Source organism: Callithrix jacchus, chromosome 15 (assembly GCF_049354715.1).
Source record: "Callithrix jacchus isolate 240 chromosome 15, calJac240_pri, whole genome shotgun sequence".
In the NCBI taxonomy this organism is placed as follows: Eukaryota; Metazoa; Chordata; class Mammalia; order Primates; family Cebidae; genus Callithrix; species Callithrix jacchus.
The window spans coordinates 56,347,054-56,369,283 of NC_133516.1; the positions used below are offsets into that span (position 1 = coordinate 56,347,054).

Below are 22,230 nucleotides of genomic sequence, written 5' to 3' on the forward strand. Positions count from 1 at the left end.
GAGAAGAAGGATGGTTGGTGAATGAATGTACAACACAGAGATAGGGACGCCTGAGCAGTGCTCAGAGCAGTGGCTCTTGGAGCTCCCAGCACCTTTGGAAAAACATATGGGGGCATTTTAGTTGACTCACTGAATAGGGAATACCAAGGTCTTTAGAGGACATGGGCCATGGGGCTAGATGACCTGCAATGCAATTTCCATATAACTTTCAAATGAGATGGTCATATGGGAGAAAAAAACCTACTCATTGTTTTCTGAGCTTACAAATAATCATTTGCATTGTCTTAATACATAAAGATGCAACTACTATACCAATCAAAGGAAAACTGAATTCATAATGTCCAGATGTCACTAAGAGTTGTCCAACATATTAGAAAACACATCAACAGTTGCAGCTACACCTTCAATGGGAATCCAGTCAACAACTTGACTCAGTGATACTGGTCTGCTGCTGCAGCCATCACATTCACTGTGATGATATAAATATATACAAATATACATAATGAGTTATAATTTTAAATGTCAGATATGAAGAAAAGTGACTGAAATATTTAGTTGACTACTATCTTGTTTCTCTGAAAGCCAAGCTTAATTATTACAAGCAGATGCAAGCATTGGCAACCTCATCTTAGATTCCTGTAAAGTCAGGGCTAATCATTTACAGATTAAAACAACAGGTTATATTACCAATAAATTTCCTTGTTGTTCAACCTTTATTACACTTAGGACCTTATGTTGTTTTTGTGATACATATTCTATTTATTTCACATCAGTATAGAAAGGGGATGTTAGAAATTATTAGTTATATCAATGAGGTTTGAAAACCACTGACTCCAAGAAAAGCAATTAAAATAATAATGTCAAAATATGGGAAGCCTTGAATGCCAGGTTGGCAGGTTTTTTTGCTGTGTTTTTCGTTTTGTTTTCTTTTTACATTTCCCTGCAAGCAGCAGGAAGCTATTACAGTTTTGCAGTAGGAAAGTGGTGTGAAGACAGCTGTGTTCTAAGATAATTCATACAGTACTCTGTAGGGTGATCTGGGGAGAGGAGAAACCAGGGAGGCAGCAGCTGTAGTCACTTTAATGTTATGGTAAAGGCCTGGAAGGGGGAGAACAGCTGGTAAGAAGGAGCTGAGCAAAAATGCAAAGACAACTCCATCAAGATAACTGACTGGGCTGGAAAGGTGAGGAAAGAATCAATGGTAACTCCAAGGTCCCTGGCTTTCCTGATAGGGAAGATGTATGGTCCTGAGACAGAAATAGTAAAGTATAAGGCAAGAAGCTATGTCTGGAAAAAAGGACGAATTCAGGTTCAGATAGATATCCCCGAGTTTAAATCAAGAGCAAGACATTCAGATGGAAATGGTGGACCGTGGTTGGCAATGTGGGATTGAGCACAAGGAAGACTGAGGATACACAATCAGGACACAGAAGCACCAGAGATGTAGAGAGAATGGGTTCCCTAAGAGGCAAAAAGAGAGAAAAGAAAATGCAGTCTGGGCTGAGGCTTAGAAAAAAAACTACCGTCAAGCATGGGAAACAGGCTAAAAACTCAACCAGCCAGAGCAACAGCTGGAGACACATAAAGTAACTCCAATAACTTAGTGGTGTAAAGGAGTCCAGTGGTTTAAAAGTCAAAGCAGGTAAAGTAGTGGTGAAATCCATCAACAAGTACCACTGAGAGCTTAGAAGGAATGAGGACTGGGACTCAACCACAGAACTTGACATTAAGAAACTGCTTGTGATCCTCAGGATTGCCACTTCTATGGTGGCCAGATAAGAAGGCAGACCAGAAGATGATCAATGAAAGAGAAGAAATGCAGGGGGCAGGAGCAGGCCACCTGTTATAGAAGCTCAGTGGTGTAAAGGAGTTTAACAAGAAGAATCTTCAGGTCACAGATACTGATTGCAATATAGAGTATGATGAGGAATGTTGATTTATATAAACAGCAGCTTCAAATCAGACTCAAGAATTGATAAAAAAATACACTTAACTCTAAAAATCACTTGGCAAAAAGAAAAACAGAATGAAATACACTCACACAAAAACACAGACACATACAAAAACACACTATATTCAATGATTCTTACTCAAAAAGTCAAAAAGAGTAACACAAGCACTTTCTCTAAGTCCTCAGACTTCAGAAAGTAGCGGTCCTCTATGGCTTGGCTATGAGAGTGATGTGCTGAGTCACTGTTTTCCTGAAAGATAATAAGAATAAAGTAAAAAATTTTGATAGAAATTTATTTCACAGTAAATGTGGGTCACATCTAACTAAAGATTAACCTCTATTGTTCTTAATAAACAGATTTTTTAAAAACCTCCTTAAACAAAACTTTAATTTTCAAATTGATCATAAATTGCACTTATTTTTATTGTTTAAACTTACCAAAAAAGAGATTCTCTTATTTTACACAAAAACAAGTGAAATTTACTAATTCTGTGATTGCTGCCCTTAATCACTTTATAAAACTACCAGTTACTGACTACTTAGTATGTTCCAGCCACAAATACAGTTTTAAAATAAACTTAGCTTTGTAAAATATAAGTGAACATGCAAATTGACTCAATATTCTAATTTATATATTATGGGATGCTGAATTTTTGTTTTGTTTTGTTTTGAGAATATGTCACACCAGTGCTGACTAGCAAATTAACTGAGAGTTTTATAGCTTGGCAAATTTGTTTTCACTTTAGTACAATTTATGACAAGGAGTCTATAATGCATGTGGCTAATTAATGACTTTTTTGTGGTTTGACATAAATAATACATTAGCTTTGTGACAGATTCATCTCAGAGCCTCCTGAATCATCTCTCTCTAAAATTTCAAGGCATGTAAGTGGTTGAAAGAATATAAACTCTATTTTCTCTATTGTTTCATAACAACATCTAGTACAAAGGCAATTTGCTTATAAGTATCCCAGAACAATGGACAGACACAGAAGGTTGAAAGGAGACAACTCTGTGTGACTTCAAATTTCCGAAAATATAAAAATGTAACATAACTAGTCTAGAATTCCTAATGGTGCTATAATGTCTATGTGGTCATAAAAGGGAAGTAATTTTTATTAATGTGAAGAATATATTATTCCTGTTTGAGTAGAATAATTACAACTACCAATGATCAAGTACCTCTGTGCTAGAATCTTATTTTAAATCTCATACGAGTTATGACAGGTTCATTATACAGGTGAGGAAACTGAAGCTTAGTTAAGTTTAACTTTCCAAGGCTACAGAGTTAGGAGGGGGAAACTGTGTATGAGACTGTTTCCTGATTGGGACCAATGAGACAAATATTAGCTGCTGCTTGTATTATTTTAGCATCAGCTAAGAGGAAGCCCACTTTGATTGTGAGAGATGTCTACTGACTTGGAAATTCTAATAGAAAAGAAATATTAAATATATATCTCTTCTCCCAATATCCTCCCATCTCTGGGCCATACTAGAAAGGAATAACTTGGAAGAGAGTGACAATTCACTCCACGCAGGTGGAGAAAAAAAAAAATAAGACTTTGAATGGAGACCACAGAGGGGATAAAATACATAGGGAGCATGGAAGAGAAGAGATGAAACTCCAAACAAAACATTTTGTTCTCCTAGCTACATACCCAGTAAGAGATGGGGATGCACTGAGAAGTGCAGGCAAACTCTGAATAGATGCCAAGCATCGAGTCTATTGTGTACTTCCTAGTGGAGTCTTTGTGAACTTTTTAGGCTCCAGAGTTGTTTGCTAATGGACAATTCCACCAGTCTCTAGCACTATTAAACACCTAGTATTGGGGTTAGATATACAAAACTGTATTTCTTATTTCAAAAAAGGATTGAACAATGTATACCAAAAAAGCCTCAAAATACATGATCAAAATGGAAATCAGTGAGCTTCTTCCCTGAACAGATCAATAAATATAAAATAAAAATGTGCAATAGACTTGAGCACCAGGGTTTCTTCAATCTGGAAATGGTATAATTCCATCATTAGAAGATCTTACTATTCAAGAGGCAGAGATCCAACATCTTCAACATGGCATCATTATGTGTCATAAGGACAGCAAATGACCTGGGAGTAATCCCTTTACCTTCCAGCAAAGTATGACCTGACCAACGTTGCCCTGAAATTCAGTTGGATCTCTCCCATCTTCCTAATGGCACTGGCAGAAGCAGGCAATTTAAACACTCCATCCATTCCATTTACATAAAATTCTAAGGTTACAACTTAATGAGAGAAAATAAGGAAGCTCCAGTCTCTACCCATCAGTTCACAGGTCTGACATTTTAAAAATTTGTCAGTGCCTATTGATTGTACACAAGCTTCTCTAAATCAGACTCATACTCACTTTGGTCCTAAAACAGAGAATCATATTTTATAACTATATCAGAAAGAGTTAATCGCTATCCTTAGAATAATGATTTCATTAGCTATATAAATCTCTTTACATGATTTAATATATGTGAAAAATCTCTACATTGTAAGCAAAAATCTTCCCTAAGCAAAAGTCTTTCTAGAACTACAGGTTGCAGATTTTTTTGATGAATAAAGAGAAACCCAGACATGGTTCCTTCCAGCTACTGAGCTGTGGCTTTGTGAAATGGAATTTACAATTACTAAAAAGAAAACAGCCCCAAATCCCACAACTCCTTTCACTTAATTATTCATGATATTGATCAGCACATTTATTTTTAAAAACAGATGAAGTTAGAGCAGCCTCATATAGGAAGAAAACTTCTTGCTAACTTGCATTACTGTGGACTGGGGGGTTTCTTCTTCAGGGATTTGTACTTTGCATATGGAAATTTTAAAGCCAATCAAACATCATCACAACATATTTAAAACAAGCTTACAATGTTAAAAGCCATCTTTGCAGGTGACACTTTTAATCCTAATTCACTCATCAAGATAAATTTCTGTTTATTGTTCTTAATCACAAAAATTAGATAACTCCAGCAATACTAAAAATAAATGTGGTAATGATGAAGAAAATAGGATAAGTCATTTAGGAGCTTACGATTTTTCTTCAAGTTTTACAAGTCATGTTCCCTTTCAGTAAATCACAAGACATCAGATGTAAAACTCTCTACTACTCATACCAACGGAAGCTTCTAGAGTAAAACACAGAAAATATGTGAGCTCAAGTATTTCCTTAGAGTGGAAGATTATAAAGAGGATAGCCTACTATTCCTTTTAATGATGTCATGCTGATCTTCCCCATCAAGAGTAGAGTCTGCTTCCCCTACTCTTGTTTCTAGACTGGCCTTACGACATGCTTCAACCAACGGAAAGTGGGAGAGGTGACACTGCCAGTCCCAGGCTTGGATCTTAAGAGACTTTCCAGCTTCCACTTTCCGCCTCTTGGAATATAAGAGAAAGGAAAGCAAACCTGGAATGCTGTATGATGACGAGTGAGGGACAGCAAGCCATCCAGGTCCCAGCCATTTCAGCTGCCCCACCTGAGGCACCAACCTCAAGTGAAGACATTTTGCATTCTCCAGCCCCAGTCAAGCCATAGCAATCAACACCACATGGATCAAAGATGAGATGTCTTTGAAGAACCTTGTTCAAACTCCAAACCCATGGAGAATTATAAGCAATAAAGTAAATTTTTAAAAATTATTTACACTTTTTTGAGACAGGGTCTCACTCTGTGCCCCAGGCTGAGTGCAGTGGCATGATCACAGCTCACTGCAGATTTGACCTCCCTGGCCCAAGCCATAGATAACCAATAAATGTACAGTAGAATTCAATATAATGTGATTTTCAGTTATACTGAAAGTTACTGTGTCCTTTAGTATAGTAAGCCATTCATATTAATTCTATAAGAAAATCAATGAAAAATACTTTCTGAGACATCTACTATGTATAAGGCACTAAGATAAAACTAATTCAGTAATATCAACCATTTAATGTAAGCTTAAGTATGATTATTTAATCATCAAATATGTATGAAATATCTAGTAAGAGCCAGGCAGTGTGCTGGGCACAGGTGACGAGCACTCAGAGAAATTTCAAAGTTTAGATAGGTATACAGGCAAGTAAATGGCAAATATAATACAGTATAATAATTGCTATCATAACAAAGAGTTAAAATTTAGATGTAGAGATATTTTTAAAGTCTTGAAATAACTATGTTGAAACAATATGAAAAGCATCATAAGAAAGGTAGCTACACTGCTCATTTGTCGTAAGGACTGAATAAAGTGGTTAGCGTAACACTTAACACATAATTAATCCACACTGAGTGATGCTAAAAATCTGAACTATATAAATGGCTACAAGAATTCAAGCAGGAGAGATCATGAGTGGTTTATGTGTTATTTATGGATTTTATCTAATTTGTTCAGTATTTTGTAGAACTACTCTATACCAGGCACTGTGATACAGGGGTAGCCAAGAAATAAAAGTTTCCTGCTTTCATACTACTCAATTTGGAAAAGACATGAACTAAGAATAATGAGTGATAAAGAAAAGCAGAGCAAAGACTGCCATCTGTTCAAGAAAGTGTCATTTAATATGAAACTTGTTAGATGAGTAAGAATGACCCATGTCAGCAGTCCCCAACATTTTTGGCACCAGGGACCAGTTTTTTGTGTAAGACTAATTTTCCATATACCAGGAGGGGGCCAGAAATAATTTGGGGATGAAACTGCTCCAACTCAGGTATTAGAGTCTCATAAGGAGCATGCCACATAGATCCCTCATATATGCAGTTCACAAAAGGGTTTGCACTCCCATGAGGATCTAATGCTGTCACTGAACTGACAGGAAGAAGAGCTCAGGCAGTGACAGGTAATAGGATATAAGAAACCATGCATAGGCTACCAAAAGGTCTGTGGGCAATGACTAACTGAATGTGAAATGTTCATATTGCATCAGCCAAGGCAAGTCACCTGACCAAGACTTCCAACATCAATGGGGCAGAGAAGATGCCCCCTCTTCCAGAGGGGAGTAATGATTCCCAATGATTTCTCAATAGCAACAAGGCAAACAATTGGATAGAGAGGTCTAGATCTTTACATGAGACTGATGGGACTAAAGAGACCTGAAGAAAGAACATAATGTTGAACCTTAAAAAGGATTGGTATGATCTTGACAGAAGTAAAGAAAACTAGTAAGAGGATCCTACCCATAAATGTAGGGCAATGAAAAGGAATGCACAGTTGGTTGATGCCAGTTTTTTGTTTATTTCCATGCTTCTCTCTTTCCAAATGAGGAAGAAAAAAGAGAGGGAAAAATGAGTTAATCGTATGTGGGATAAGAAGAGTGGGGCAACCAAGGGCTCTCCAACGTAAAGAGCAGAGAAGGAGGGACAGCCTTGGAAAGAAAGGAAGAAAAAGGCTTAAGGTAAATAGGGTAGTTGAAAGAGGTCCTGAAAAGCAAACTCAGTTTCAGTCCTACAGAAGAAATACTATGAATGCAGAGAAAAGTGGGACCAGCTTGGGGTCTGAGATCAGCAGAAAGGTTCACTCACAATCACTATGGAGAGAAAGCAATAATTCCCATTTACAATTATATAAATTTTTTCTTCTAAGTGGAGGCTGTTTTAGAATGAAAAATGCACTGCTTCTGGACATGAGAAATATGGGTTTCATTTCTGGGTAGGTCATTAACCTGTTATTTGACCTAAGGCACTCAATGAATCTTTTTAGTCTCACTGGTAAAATGCATTCTAAGATGTTGTGCTTTATAAAATTTTTTGAATGAAAGGTAAAAACTATTTACAGAGAGAATTCACCCAGATCCATTCCCCCATTGTGCAGTCTATTACTTTAGATTCAAAACAGGCCATGACCTCAGATCTACCTTCACACTCTAATTAAACATTCAAGTAGTCAACACTACCTAAATCATAGCCTTTTACTATAGCAACTAAAATTTGACAATCAGCCTCTAAAACACACTCTCAACTCCAGCCATGGAAGTGACTCGCAGGTTTAAGAAAGTGTCAGGCTAGCTTTTTTCAATCAGAAATCCTGTGCTTTGACTTCCAACTCTCCACATCTGGAAAAGTCATCATTCTTATATTCAGATAAAGCCTTCCTTGATCATTCTACCTCCATTTCCTTTAATTCTTCCCAACTCTCTTTTCTTTTAGCATACAGCATATCTCTTAATCTATGAATATGTAAGCCACATTTAGTGAATAATAAAGACAACAACACTGGCTGGGCACGGTGGCTCACACCTGCAATCCTAGTACTTTGGGAGGCCGAGGCAGGTGGATCACGAGGTCAAGAGATCGAGACCATGCTGGTCAACATGGTGAAACCCCGTTTCTACTAAAAATACAAAAAATTAGCTGGGCATGGTGGCGCCTGCCTGTAATCCCAGCTACTCAGGAGGCTGAGGCAGGAGAATTGCCTGAACCCAGGAGGCGGAGGCTGTGGTGAGCTGAGATCGCGCCATTGCACTCCAGCCTGGGTAACAAGAGCGAAACTCTGCCTCAAAAAAAAAAAAAGACAAAAACACTAACCTAACTGCAAAGCTCTGTAGGTAGCATCTAATGAGTTTTGCTAAGGACCTGGCCTTATTTCATGGATTTCTTACAACAGATTTATACAGTAGAAACCATTATTCCAACTTTACAGGTGAAGAAACAGAGAAGGCAGTTAATTTGCCCAAGGTAGGAAACTACCAAGTGGCAGACAGAGATTCCACAGAATAAGAAATATATGGATTACTACTAGACAAAACTAACTGATACTGTTCACTACATTTCCAAATATGTATCTGAGTTCTTTTAATTGAATGGTACATTCTTGGAGAACTTCATTATATTTTCCACCTCTGTGTATTATTGGGCCTCACAAAGTGCTCCTTCACTTAGGCAGTAATTAGAGCTATAATTCATTCATTGGCAATAAAGTGACAGTTTACATTTCCTGTTTCTAATTTGTAAAGCAACTAAAAACTAGAAGGCATTTACAATGCTTAATGGATATGAGGGTTTGGTGGTATGACAGATTACATTGTTGGTCCAAATTCTTCCCCCTTTTTTCTATTTTTGCCTTTGGCCATGGGACTCTGCAGTTCCTCCCACTAAAGAGGCAGAAGATAATTTCCCACCCTTGACTTGGGTTTGGCCATGTTTTTTGTTATGGCCAACAGTAAGAGGTAGAAGTGGTAATATTCCAGTTGCAATGAAAGATCTTAAGAGATCTTGTGTGTTTCTTCTTATCTCTTTGCATTCCTACAACTTGCATGAGAATAATTTCCATTAGGGAGATTCTCCTTCAGAATCAGTTCCACCATTAGACATATGGAAACAACAGAGCCATACAGAACTGCATGCAGATTGAGCAAAGTAACCCATATCAGCCCAGCCTAGATAAGCCAACTCCCAGCTGACCTATAAAAATACAAACAGGTCAGGAATGGTGGTTCATGCCTATAATCCCAGTACTTTGGGAGGCTGAGGCAGGAGGATCTCTTCAGCCCTGCAATTCGAGACCAGCCTGGAAGTAGACTCTCACTATGTTACCCATAGTGAGATTCTGTTTCTACAAAAAACTAAAAATTAGCTAGGCATGGTAGTACATGGTTGTAGTCCAAGCTCCTCAGGAGGCTAAGGTGAGAGGCTCACTGGAGCCTAGGAGTTCAAGGCTGCAGTAAGGCATGGTCATACCACTATATGCCTGGGCCACAGAGCAAGACCCTGTCCCCCTCAAAAAAAAGAACAAACCCAACTTAGTTCAGCAGAGCCACCCTAGCCAATGTGACAGAGTGAGAGATGTATAAATGTATGTTATTTTAGACAATTGAATTTGGGGGGGCTTTTTCTACATAGAAGTATTGCGGTAACAGCTAATTCATGTGGGTAAATGGTATTTTTGTTCACAAATATTCATTATTCACTCCCAGCTTTAGTGGTTTGGTTTTGCACTTCTGCCACAAGCTGTAGAGACTATCATAAAATCTTAGACTTCCAGCCAGATGATATGATTAGACAAGAGCATTCGGGGCATAGTTCTTGTTAAGTGTGTGGGTGTAATTTATGTACACATGACTAAGAGTATATTTTGCATGTATGAGATCCAGAGAGGTAAAATACATATAAACTACACTACTGTTTGTAAGCACTTTCTTATCTCCCCCTTCCTTTATTAGTCCTGTGATGTGAGAAAACTTGACATATGACCAGACCTACCAAAGTTCTGAATGCAATTCCATGGTCTAGCTAAGTCTCTTGTGTTTCTGCCCTCACTAATGTGAACAGAATAACCCAGATAAGAGTCATTCTTAACTCAGGCAAAATCTGAGATGAAGAAGGTTTATTGAGGAGTGCTCTTGAAAGAAACTATTGCAAAGGCAGCGGAGGACCCTAAAACTTAAAGTACTTGCAACTGAGGTCTCAGTTGATCCTTATATGGTATTCCCGGGCTGGGATGACCCCTCTTGGCTCCCTCTCTTGGTCTCATACACTCAAAATATATTCTTACTTACATGTACATAAATTACATGTTCAGAGTTGTCCAAATTAAGACCACCCCAGCCGTTGTGTCTTTGCAACAGTCACTGATCACTGGCCACTATACAGAGGAAGCAGAACCTTGGCTGAGACAGTTTCCCTAAGGCAAAGGGAAATTCCCAGTGAGAAATGAAGATGTCAACTACATGGCAGCTGATATTCCAATCAGATGTGGGCCTTAAATTAGTGGGCCTGGATTGAGCACCACAGTATCTACTATAAAACTGTCCCCTAAACTTGGATCCCAGAAGAAGCCACAGAGGAGGCACATAGCCAATGCACAAAACAGAAGAGCCATGCTGATCCGAAGCTGACCCACAGTTCTCATGCAATGCAGATGAGTAATCCTTGCTGGAAGCCACTGAGACTTTTGAATTGTTTGTTACCAAAGCAAAAGCTGATGGTTATATTTATAAAACAACAAAAAATATATGTCACATTTTTAAGCAGTAACTTTTTTTAAGTACTGTTTTTATTACAAGGAGTTTGAAATGGGAGAAGATATAAATAAATGGAAAGATATCCTATGTTTATGGACTGGAATAATTAATATTATTAAAATGTCCATATCACCCAAAGCAATCTACAGATTCTGTGCAAGCCCTATCAAAATTCCAAAGACACTTTTCACAGAAATAGAAAAAAAAATCCTAAAATTTATATGGAATCACAAAACACCCTGAATAACCAAAGCAATCTTGAACAAAAAGAACAAGCTGGAGGCGTCATACTACCTAACTTCAAAATATGCTACAAGGCACAGCAATCAAAACAGTATGGTGCTGGCATCAAAACAGACCACACATCCCATTGGAACAGAACAGAGAGTCGAGAAATAAATCCATGCACTTACAGTCAATAGATTTTGACAAAATTGCCAAGAACACATAATGAAGAAGGGAGAGTCTCTTTAATATGTGTTGAGACAACTAGATTTATGCAGAAGAATGAAATTAAACCTTTATCTCACATCATTTACAAAAATTAACTCAAAATAAACCGAAGGCTTACACGTAAGACCTGAAACCATAAAACTACTAGAAGGAAACAACACAGGAAAGTTTCCATGACAGTGGTCTAGGCAATGATTTTTTGGATATAATCCCAAAAGCACAGCCAATAAAAGTGAAAACAGTTAAATGAGATCACATCAAACTAAAAAGCTTCTACATAACCAAAGAAAGAATCAACAGGAAGAAGAGATGATCCACAGAATAGAGAAAATATGTGCAAACCATACATTTGTAAGGGGTTAATATTCATAACGTATAAGGGACTCAAACAACTCAATAGCAAGAAAACAAATAACCTAATTTTAAAATAGGCAAAGATCAGAAAAAACATTTATCAAAAGAATATACAGTAATAACAAACTGGTATTTTTTGCTATGAGAAGGCGTTCCACTTCACCAATCATCCAAGAAATGCACATTAAAATTATAATGAGCTATCACCTCACATTCATTAGAACAGCTATTATTATCAAAACAACAATGGGTAAGTGTTGGAAAGAAGGTGGAGAACACTTGCACGCTGATGGAGGAAATGTAAATTGCTGTAACCATTATAGAAATCAGTATGGAGGGTCCTCAAATAATTAAAGTTGGAATTACCATAGGAACTAGCGATAGTTTGAATATTGGATATATATTTAAAGGAAACTAAAGTTTGTCAGAGATATCTGTATTCTCATGTTCATTGCAGCATTATTCACAATAGCTTAAGATATGGAACAAATCTAAGTGTACAACAACAGATGAATAAAATGTGGTACATATACATAATGGAATACTATGCAGCCATTGAAAAGGAAGGAAATTCTTTTAATGGTGACAGTATGGATGAATTTGAAGGACATTCTGTAAAGTGAAATAGGCCAGACAAACAAAAACAAATACCACTTGACTGCACTTATATATGGAGTTATAGGTTTAACCTCTAAAAAGGTTAAACTCATAGAAGTAGCAAAAAGTATGGTGGTTATCAGGGGCTGAGGAGGGAGGTTTAGGGAGATGTTGGTCAAAAGATACAGAATTCTTAGACAAGAAGAATAAATTCAAGGAATTTATTATACAATGTGGTGACTATAATAATAATGTATTGTATACTTGAAAATCACTAAGAGAATAGATACATTTTAAGCATCTTCACCATATAAAAATGCTAAGTATGTGATATAATACATGTTAATTAGCTCAATTTATTCATTCTGCAATGTCTACATATTTTAAGACATGTTGTATACAATAAATATATATAATTTTGACAAAAGTAATTATATTAATTTTTTAAAATGTTTGTGTGTGTTTTATTGCTACATAAACTACCCCCCAAAATAAATAGCTTAAAGAAAGAATTTATTCTCTGATGATTTTGAATTTGACCTGAGCTCAGCTGAGCATTTAGTTTGGTAGTTTCGCCTGGAGTCACTTGTGTAACATGAGGCATCCAATAGCTTAATCAGGACTTACGGCCTCACTTACATGCCTGACTACCAGTTTTGGCTACTGGCAAGGTACTGGGTACTGGCTATCTCTATGTGGCCTGCAATTCTCAAGGAGGCTTCCTGGGCTTGTCCACAGGGCAGGCTCAAGTATGCAAGAATAGAAGCTTCCAGGCTAAGGGGCAGAATTCACAGTAATATCACTTGAGCCACAATTTTTTTTTTTCCAAATTAAATAGGCTAGCTCAGATTCAAGGGAAAGGGAGATAGCTTAAAGGTAAGAGTGAGCCACCATGCAGAGATAGCTTAAAGGTAAGAGTGAGCCACCATGCAAACTGCCAAGGCCTGATGTGTGTTGTATCTTTTTCTGAAGTTATTTTTCTCTAAATAGCAAACTTAATACATTGTATGCCCCTTCTTCCTAACCTGCCCTCTCTCCTCAAAAAAATGTGTGAATAAATATACATAATTTTTCCACTAGAGACCATTGAAAGCATTTAGCCACTAGGGGTCAGTACAGAAGGGTCCATTCAAAAATATACCCAAAGGGAAACAAGAACACTAAGAAAAAGAAAAGAAGAAAGAGAGAGATGTGGAGAGGAAGATAAAAACATGGAGGAAGAAGAAGCAGAGGAGGAAGAGATTGAGTAACTTTAAAAACAGGGGCATAGTAATCCTATATACAATGTAAAAATGCCTTCCCATCATTAGATTTTAATCTCTTCTGCTTGAATGCTTACGAGATGTCTGTATTTCATCCCTTACGATTTTATGATTTGGGGTTAACTCTATTCCCTATCTTAATCTATGTCTTGTGCATTTGTGTGTGTGGGGGGGTGTGTATCTGCACATATATACATGCACACATGTGAGAGTATGTATGTGTGAATGGGAGGGTGGGTTATTAGAATGCTAAATTAGGGTAGGAAGAAGAATGACAGAAATAATCATATTATAAAAATAGAATAATGAAAAGTAAAGACACGGAAAAATGCCATAACTCTAGAAAAATGACCAAAGACATTTCCCAAGCAAGTCATAATATAGAAATATTTATAGCAACTGACAATTATGGCACTATCCGATTAAAAAGGACATTGCCTATATTCTAGAATTTACCATTATATGGAAATATACTCTCCACTTGTAAATACACAGAATTCATGGTTTGTTTCACTATATAACAAAACCCATATATTAAGACCCTTTTGTTCTTTTGAAAAACTAATGTTGTCACTAAATTTTACAGACTTAATTCCATAGGGCAACTGCTGCTTAACATTGATGAAATAACAGTCCAGTAAGTTACTACTAAATAGAAACAGGTATATATCCACATTACATATGAAGAAAAAATTTTATTTACTCCAATGAATAAAAACAGAAACTTGGGCCTACATGGCTCACATTTCAAAACCATACAGCCCATGCATAAAGCTTTTGATAGGTTTTATTTAAAATAAATAGAAGCCCTAGTAAGAAGAGAAAAATGACTAAACTGCCTAATATATACAAATGTGAAAACTTCTTAGGCAAAGAGAATGCATAGGGGTGAGGGAAGAAGCAGTCACACACACCCGATTTTGATACAAATATGCCTTATCTGTATTCCAGAGCTTTCAGAATATTCACTGGAATTAGTAATTGGTAATCAGCAACTTTCGGCTACTTTACATTCAGGGAGGCGGCCACACCAAGTGAGTAGCAGGCATCAGATTAGATCACTAGCTATATTGTTCGGGTTGATTTTAATTGCCTGAAAAGTGTCATTACCATCTTCTGCAATGCGCTAAGTTATTTTAAAGAGTGACTATTTCTATGCAAGAAATAAAAATGTGGGTTTGCAATTGAGTTAGAACCTGTATGAAGCATTCAGTTGGGCTCCTGTGCTGGTAGCATCAAAATCCTGCCCAAGTCTGATCACACTGTAAACAAACACATTTGCTATCTGCAGAACTTTTCAAATGTAGCATGAGAAAGTCAACATAGACTCCCAAAGTAAAGACCACAGAGGGACACCCAAATGTCACATCCTGGCCTATAAAATCCCAAGACTTCCATTTCCACACAGGCATCTGCAAGGTAAAGGAGTTCATAATATTTAAGAACAAGACAAATATTTGCATGAAAAAAGATCTATGGAAGCAGAATTTTTCAACCCTAGAATACAGTTGCAAAATTATCACATCAGTGTATGATGACATGGAAACGTCACCTCTCAGGATATTTGTTCTTTAAGTTAAAATCCTAGAAACATGAACCGATATATGGGATAAAACTGTGTAGAGCTATACACATACTCATGAAATCAGGTTTAAAAAATGGTGACAGCTGAATAAGCTCTGCAGTCTAGGTAACAGTATGATACCAATGTCAGTTTCCTGGTTCTGATATTGCAGGACAATGTCATCATACAGGGAAGCTGTCTGAAGACTATACACAACTCTTTGTACTATTTTTTACAACTTCTTGTGAGTTTAAAATTACTTAAGATAAAGAGTTAAAAAATGCAGATTAGCAAGCTGCATCCCAGAGATGATTCAGAAGATCTTGTGAGGGCTAAGGTATTGTCATTATTTCAGCAGAACCCGGTTAATGCTTCTGCAGAAACATCGTAAGTTGAGAAACAGTGCAAGGGAAATAGAGCGTTCTCAGCTCTATTACAGGGCTTCCTCCTTGAAGGATGACCAGTGAGACTGTTTAATGCCTACAAAATTTCCCCATTTATAAGTAATTATTTATAGTTTAGGAAAATGCGCTTTTGATTTGTTATGATGCAGGCATTTAGTTATCTCTTTCACATGCTAATGTTTCACACTAATAAAATAATAAATTTTGAGAACGCCCCATCACGTCCTTGCACTAAAATAAGCTCCTAACTTCACGGACCAGTCCTCAGTACTTACAACCTTTGATTTATGCTTCTTCGGAGCATATGTTTGTCACAGAATTTTCTAAATTCAGATAATATCAAGATGTTCATCTGTTGTCAATTAATGATTTGTCACTCAGAAACTGGAAATTAACATAAAATCATTAAATTATACACTAAAATAAATTTATCCCTAGAAAAAGAAGCCCAACTATAGCAGAACTTCATGCCAATTAAAGAGATTAGACTTTCTTTCATTCCAGAAATATTTACCAAAGTCTTAATGTGTACATGCTACTCCATCAGTAGACTATCCGGAAAGGCAGATATTAAACAATTTTACAATATTACTTAATTCTAATGCATTCACCCCTAAAGAAGAAACAAAATTTAATGCTTGGCTGTAGAGAGTATGGGGGTCAAACCTAGCCTCGGAGGATAGTCAACGCTACCTGGAGGAATAGCTAGGTTGGGTATCACCTGAACAAATGATAGAGTTGAAAATAAAGCTTTCCTGAAAGAAATAACAATGAATTGAGGGTGGAAATGAGTCAAATGGGAATAAGGAGAGTGGGGAGGAAGTCATGGGTGTTTTAGGCATATGCAAGAAAAATCACGCCCGAGGAAGTTTTAAAAGACCGATGTATTATAGCCGGAATGTTAAGTATCAGGGGAGAATTAGGGAGCAGTCACATACAGACAGGCTGCATCAGTAGCATTTTTTCCTCTATGCAGTAGGTGTCCAATGAACCAAGGTGTCTGCCTCATGGATTAATACAGCACTGTGGGTCACATAGATTGTGACAAGAAAGAGAGTGAAGAGAAAGTCATTTCTTAATCTGCTATATTTAGGTAAGAAGTGCTTAGAACCCAGCCTGGCACATTGCTTGAATGAATGTTCTTGCATTTTTTAATCAGTGGACTGGTTACAATGCAAAGGGAGAAGATGGTGACAAATACCACTGACTCCAGAGGCCTTGATGATCACAATGACAGCTAAAGAAAGAACAGATCACCTAAGCTCTTAGGAAACAGATTGAGAGGAAAAATGATGAATTCTACTTTGGACAACTTTGGTTTGAAGCTGCAGATGTCCAAGACATGTAAGAGATCATGGGCAACGTGACAGAAAGAATACTGTCAAAGTCAGCGGCACATTTCTGCTGAATATGGACCTTTTTGAACAGGATCTTCGGTTACATGTGGCAAACTCAGCAAACCAACAAGCCTAGTTCTCATAGGTTTATTAAACTCCACTGTGAGCCAGATACTACAAAAGCAGCTGCTTTGTAATAGTGCATAAAATAGAATAGTAAACATGAAATCAGGTAAGGAAATGTACAGTTGCAAGTTATACTAAAGGATGCCAAAAAAATGAACAGAAAGAGCCTAACAGAGGTGCCCTTAGCGGGGAAAGAAATCAGAGAGCCCTCTTGCAAATGGTATTTACACTGTAGCCTAAGGGATGCGTTGCAGTCAAAAACTCTGAATGGGCCAGACTCAGTGGCTCAGATCTGTAATCCCAGCACTTCGGGGGTCCAAGGTGGGCAGATCATTTGAGTCCAGGAATTTGAAACCAGCTTTGGCAACATGGGGGATTCCCATCTCTACAAACAATCCAAAAATTAGCCAGGGCCTGGTGGTGTGTGCCTGTAGTCCCAGCTACTCAGGAGGCTGAGGTGTGAGGATCACTTGAGCCCAGGAGGTTGAGGTTGCAGTGAACCGTGATCACACCACTGCACTCCAGCCTGTGTGACAGAGTGAGACCCTGTTGCATTAAAAACAAAACAAAACAAAACAAAAAACTTGAGTTTGTGTGTGTGCACACTTGTGTGTATGGTGTTTAAGGGTTAGTGCTGGACAGGGCTACCAGGCAAAGGGACAGAGTGATCCCGAAGATATGAAAGAGCTCAAAAAACTGCAGAAATGAAAAAGTTTAAGAATCTCTTGTTCCCCAAAGCTTGCTAGGAATTGTCAAAGGGACAGTTGTGTGTGTCTAAATCCTACACAGCTTTGCAGGTAAGATTTAATAGTTTGGATTTTATTCTGAGTGCATTGGAAAGCCATTTAAGCATTTGGAGTAGATGAGTAGTAATGTAACATACATTTAAAAAAAAAACTGCCTTGGCTGCTATGCAGAATGATTTGAGGGAAGAAGTACGAAAGGAGGCAAGGAAGCCAGTGTTGTTATCCCAGGATAGAGGATGGTGACTTGGAGAATGAGGACGTGGTAAAGATGGAGGGAAGTGGGCGAATGTGAGAAATATTTCAGGGTTAGAACCAAAAAGACACATGAGATCTGATTGTACTAGTTCCCCAAAATAAAAGTGTTTGAAAGTATTGTGATGGTGTCAAGAATTATTTACTCTATTAAAACAGTACACTGACAGCCTCATTTGTCAGTAATATAATCAAGAGGTTTTGAAATATGAATCTCATATCTTAACATCTGAAAGTTAATCAAAGTCAAGGGACTTAAAAAACAAACAGGACAAAATTGTTCTCCTGTTTTAGAACATAGAAAATTTACAAGCTGAGTTATAAAGGCACCAAAGAGAGTGCTATGGAATTACTATAACCTAGATAATCTATTTCTTCAAATGCCAATATGTCTGCAACAAGAAATATGCAAATCCACTGAATTATTTTATCCTACTTAATAAAATAGTCATTTTTCCTCATTCTTCGCCAGGCAGGTTCTTGTGCAGTAAAGATTCTACAAATATTTACATTCCAAGTAGCAAAGCTGTTTGAAATGCTATAAAGTTCTGCCAGCACTTCTATTACAAACCCTTATTTCTTGTTTATAACATGTACATAAAAGGGGGAAAATAAAAATGTACTATGGTTTGAAACTTGGCATACAAACTTTCAACCAGGGAGTGCATTTCTCCTGCAGCAAATTTTCCAAAGAAATGTCCCACTGTGTTTAAGAGATGAGGGTAGGGGAGACTAAAAGATAAAAATCATGCAGTACACTTGATCCACTTCTGAAATGTTCATACAAATTGGATATGAGACTGAGATCTGTTCACCCCTCAATTTCAAAGCAATGTTCTATCTTAAACTGTTCTGTGGCCCCATATTCTCATTATTGCCAGACATCTTTGCAACAATGATATTCTCCATTGTACTTTTATCAAGCATAAGAAAGGAAATAGGCCACCAGCATTAAATGACTTAATATGTATGCATGTTAAAACTATATACATATGCATCTGTACATATTAAGAACTATAAGTGAGTACCTTAAGGATGCTCACCTTCACAGAGACAAAATGCCTTGCTAAGATAAGAAGCCTTAAAGGCAGACTGGTGGTAACAACTGAATCAGAGACGGCAGGCAAACATGCACAGCATCAATAAATCCTCCTGCCATCTGAATATACTCTACTACATAAAATTAACATTATTTTTACTGCAAACAACTTACTAAATGGTGACTTGAAAGCACAAAACATCAAACCAGTCAAAGCTTCTCTGTTTTGTAGCATTGCCACAATATAGTGATATACAGATCTGGCAGTTTGAAAGGGGCAATTGTATCTATATACTATTTCAGCATGAAGCATATTAAGAGTTAATGAGAACTTCAAGTTGGACACTTAAATTACACAGTAAAAACAAAGCTGGAAGATGTGTACTGAATGCGGGAGAAGGAGTTAGGTACTTGTAAAAGAGAAAGATGCATATTTTGCAAGCAGAGCAAAGAAGCTATTCGTTTGTAATAACTAGGCATATATGAAATGTGACAGTGATAAAATTGAACATAAATCAGCCAAGGAAAGACTGCAGCTTGTGGTCCACAGCTAATCTTTGCTCTACTTGAAACTGCTCAGCACTTTGGTCCTATTAAATGCTTTGTTGCCATTTTAAGGTACACTTGGGCTATCTGGTTGTTTTGTGAAGGATATTTAAAAGTTAGAGTTCTCCTGGTGAAATGAACTTAACATCTTCATGTCTTCAAGTTGACATTAATGACATCCAGACAGTGAGGAGGACATGAGACTGAATGTTATTGTCGGTGGCAGCCACTGCCTGAATCTATTACCCTGCATAACAATTAGCCACTCGGTGTCTCGGTTATCCTACTTTTAGACAGGAGGGCCAGTTGCATGCATTCAACCTTACCATTTATCTTATAACAGTGTACAGCAATTTGCTATATTTCCCTGGTGGATACTGATCATTTTGGGGGTCCGCAAACCACATGTTGACTCTCAACTAATTTCAAGCAAGCATTCAAAGATCAGTAATTCCTGACACCACTCTTTATTATTTGCAATCAAACATCCTTCCATTTAGTGAGGCTGAACCCAATCAGATTTCTTTAATGAACAACATTCACAAGAACCTGACCCACTGCAACCAATGACATACACATACTGGCATCTTACAAATGTTGCACAAATTGATATGAATATTAACCTGCGGGCAACTTCCTCCCTAGCACCATGACCCACAAATGGTTAAAACCATGAACCAAGATGCCAGGTTACTGCAGCCGAAGTCAGGTTACTGTTAGTAAACACAACCAGCAAAGCAAAACTAACACATTTGACTTGATATTGAGATATAATAGCTCTTTCAAAGGCAATTACTCCTCCTTTCAATCTCTGAAGGGCTCTGACTCATTGTTCTCATTAATTCCTGTTTTTAATCTATTTACAGATCAGGATTCTTTTTCAGCTAGTATGATATTCATCTCTGAGGGAGTAGACAGAAACCACAGCACACACAGTCTTCCTTTTGGTTTTTTTTTTTTTTTTAGTTATTCTTGCTTAATCATTTTTAAATTATCTCTGGATTTACCTTCTCACCATACGAGCTGGGGTTTCTGACCTTCCTCTTGTATATCAAGCCCTCCTTGTCTGTTGCTTTCTCTAGCTGTTTCCCTGCATCTTGGGTTAAGGTTAACAGTCTGGCTACCCTTTCCCAGAGCTCTGTTCCCCTTTCTTTGCCTATGAACGGAGGTTTACTGTCCTTATCATAGTGGGCACCGTTTGGTATTAAACAATTCCTCTGGGCACATCTTCTTGTTGTAAGTCAGTAAGCAAATGCAATACAGGGAAGGACATACGGATTGGTGAGCTGTACGGAGCTTTGCACAAGCAAAGCCCAGAAGCTGTTCGTTCATTTCACGCGACCAAAAAAATTCCTGATGGTGCTATGACTAGGGTGCCCGGTTGGCACTTCCTGGTTTTCTGTTTCTGGTATTCGGTTACCTGCTTTGCAGGGCTCCTCAGGAGAATACAGAAACAGCTGAAACAAAAATCCGAGCTCAGGAAACCTGGACTACAGAGCATCAGGGTAAACCTGGCAAATAAACGCGACAGGGAATTCCGTCCCAAGCTGCTGATAAAAATGCAGCTTAGAAAACTTGATCGCTAATGGAAGAATTCTCCACCCTAGCTTTCTCAGACCTGGGAGTCTGGGTCTGGGGGGTGGGTCCGACAAAAAGGTATCACATTCCGACATTCTGCATCATGCACCTGGAATTATTCCTCGGTATCCCTACGAGTCACAACTTTTTTTCCCCAACTTTCACTGGTCAAATCCACTGCGCGAAGAGCAAGCCCGAGAGATCCATAACACAATTCCCCGCGCTCCAGCTGGGGATGCAGCCTTCCCAACCCGAAACCAGTCCTCGCCCAGAAAGGGAAAAATAATCTCCCCAAAGCAAGTCCGCTGAGAGAAGTATCTTTTATTCTTGACCCGTCGGGTGCCATTTCCCTGCAAACAAACTTTGGGGCTGAGGAGCCAGGAAGTCAGTGCGTAAAGTTTGCCCCGGCAGGTGGCTCATCCCTGCGGCCTGGTCGGCGCCAGGAGCAGGGCATCCCGGACTTACCTGGTCCCTGCAGCTCGCCAGACGCCCGCCCCGCCGGTCCACCAGCCGCCGCCGTTCGTCCGGACCCGGGGGGCCGCCGTGCGCGCCCGCGTGAGCCGCCGGCGTCGCCGCAGCGCCGCCGTCCGCGCAGTTCCCGCCCCAGCCCACGGCGCCCGCCCGCCCGCCGCCGCCGCCGCAGCCGCCGCCGCCACGCGCCAGGCTGCTGTGGCTGCTGCCGGCGCCCAGCGAGCGCTGCCTGAGCCTCCGCCGCTCCGGCTCCGACGCGGACGCGGGAGGGAGGGGAGACCAAGCGGACGGGAGGGAGGGAGGGAGGGGCGAGGAGCGCAGCGGCGCAGCCAACTGGGTCCCGAGCCTCGCGTCTGCGGCGCCCCCGGCGCCTCTGCGCTCGCCGGACCCCGCGCCGCCCTGAGCTCAGCCGCTTGCACCCACGTGTGTCCGGCCTCCGCAGGGCCCAGGGCGGCGGCGCGGGATGGGCGGCGGTCAGTGTATCACCTCTGGGTGGTCTCCTGCCACGCTGTTGGGGCCTGGGGAGCACCTGGTCAAGGCAGGAATTCCACTTCCAAGAAAGCTTCCTGCAGCTGCGCTCCCACAAGTGCGCAAGATTAT

General features: G+C 39.0%; 1 protein-coding gene across 1 annotated transcript in view; it reads right to left on the minus strand.

The window, feature by feature from the left end:
- CNTN3 (contactin 3) overlaps positions 1–21,765 on the minus strand; it is a 332,442-nt gene extending 310,677 nt beyond the window's left edge. The window contains exon 1 of the mRNA XM_035276115.3: positions 21,625–21,765. The gene's annotated coding sequence lies outside the window, so the exon portion shown is untranslated. The remainder of the gene's footprint in view (positions 1–21,624) is intronic.
- Positions 21,766–22,230: the final 465 nt, after the last annotated feature.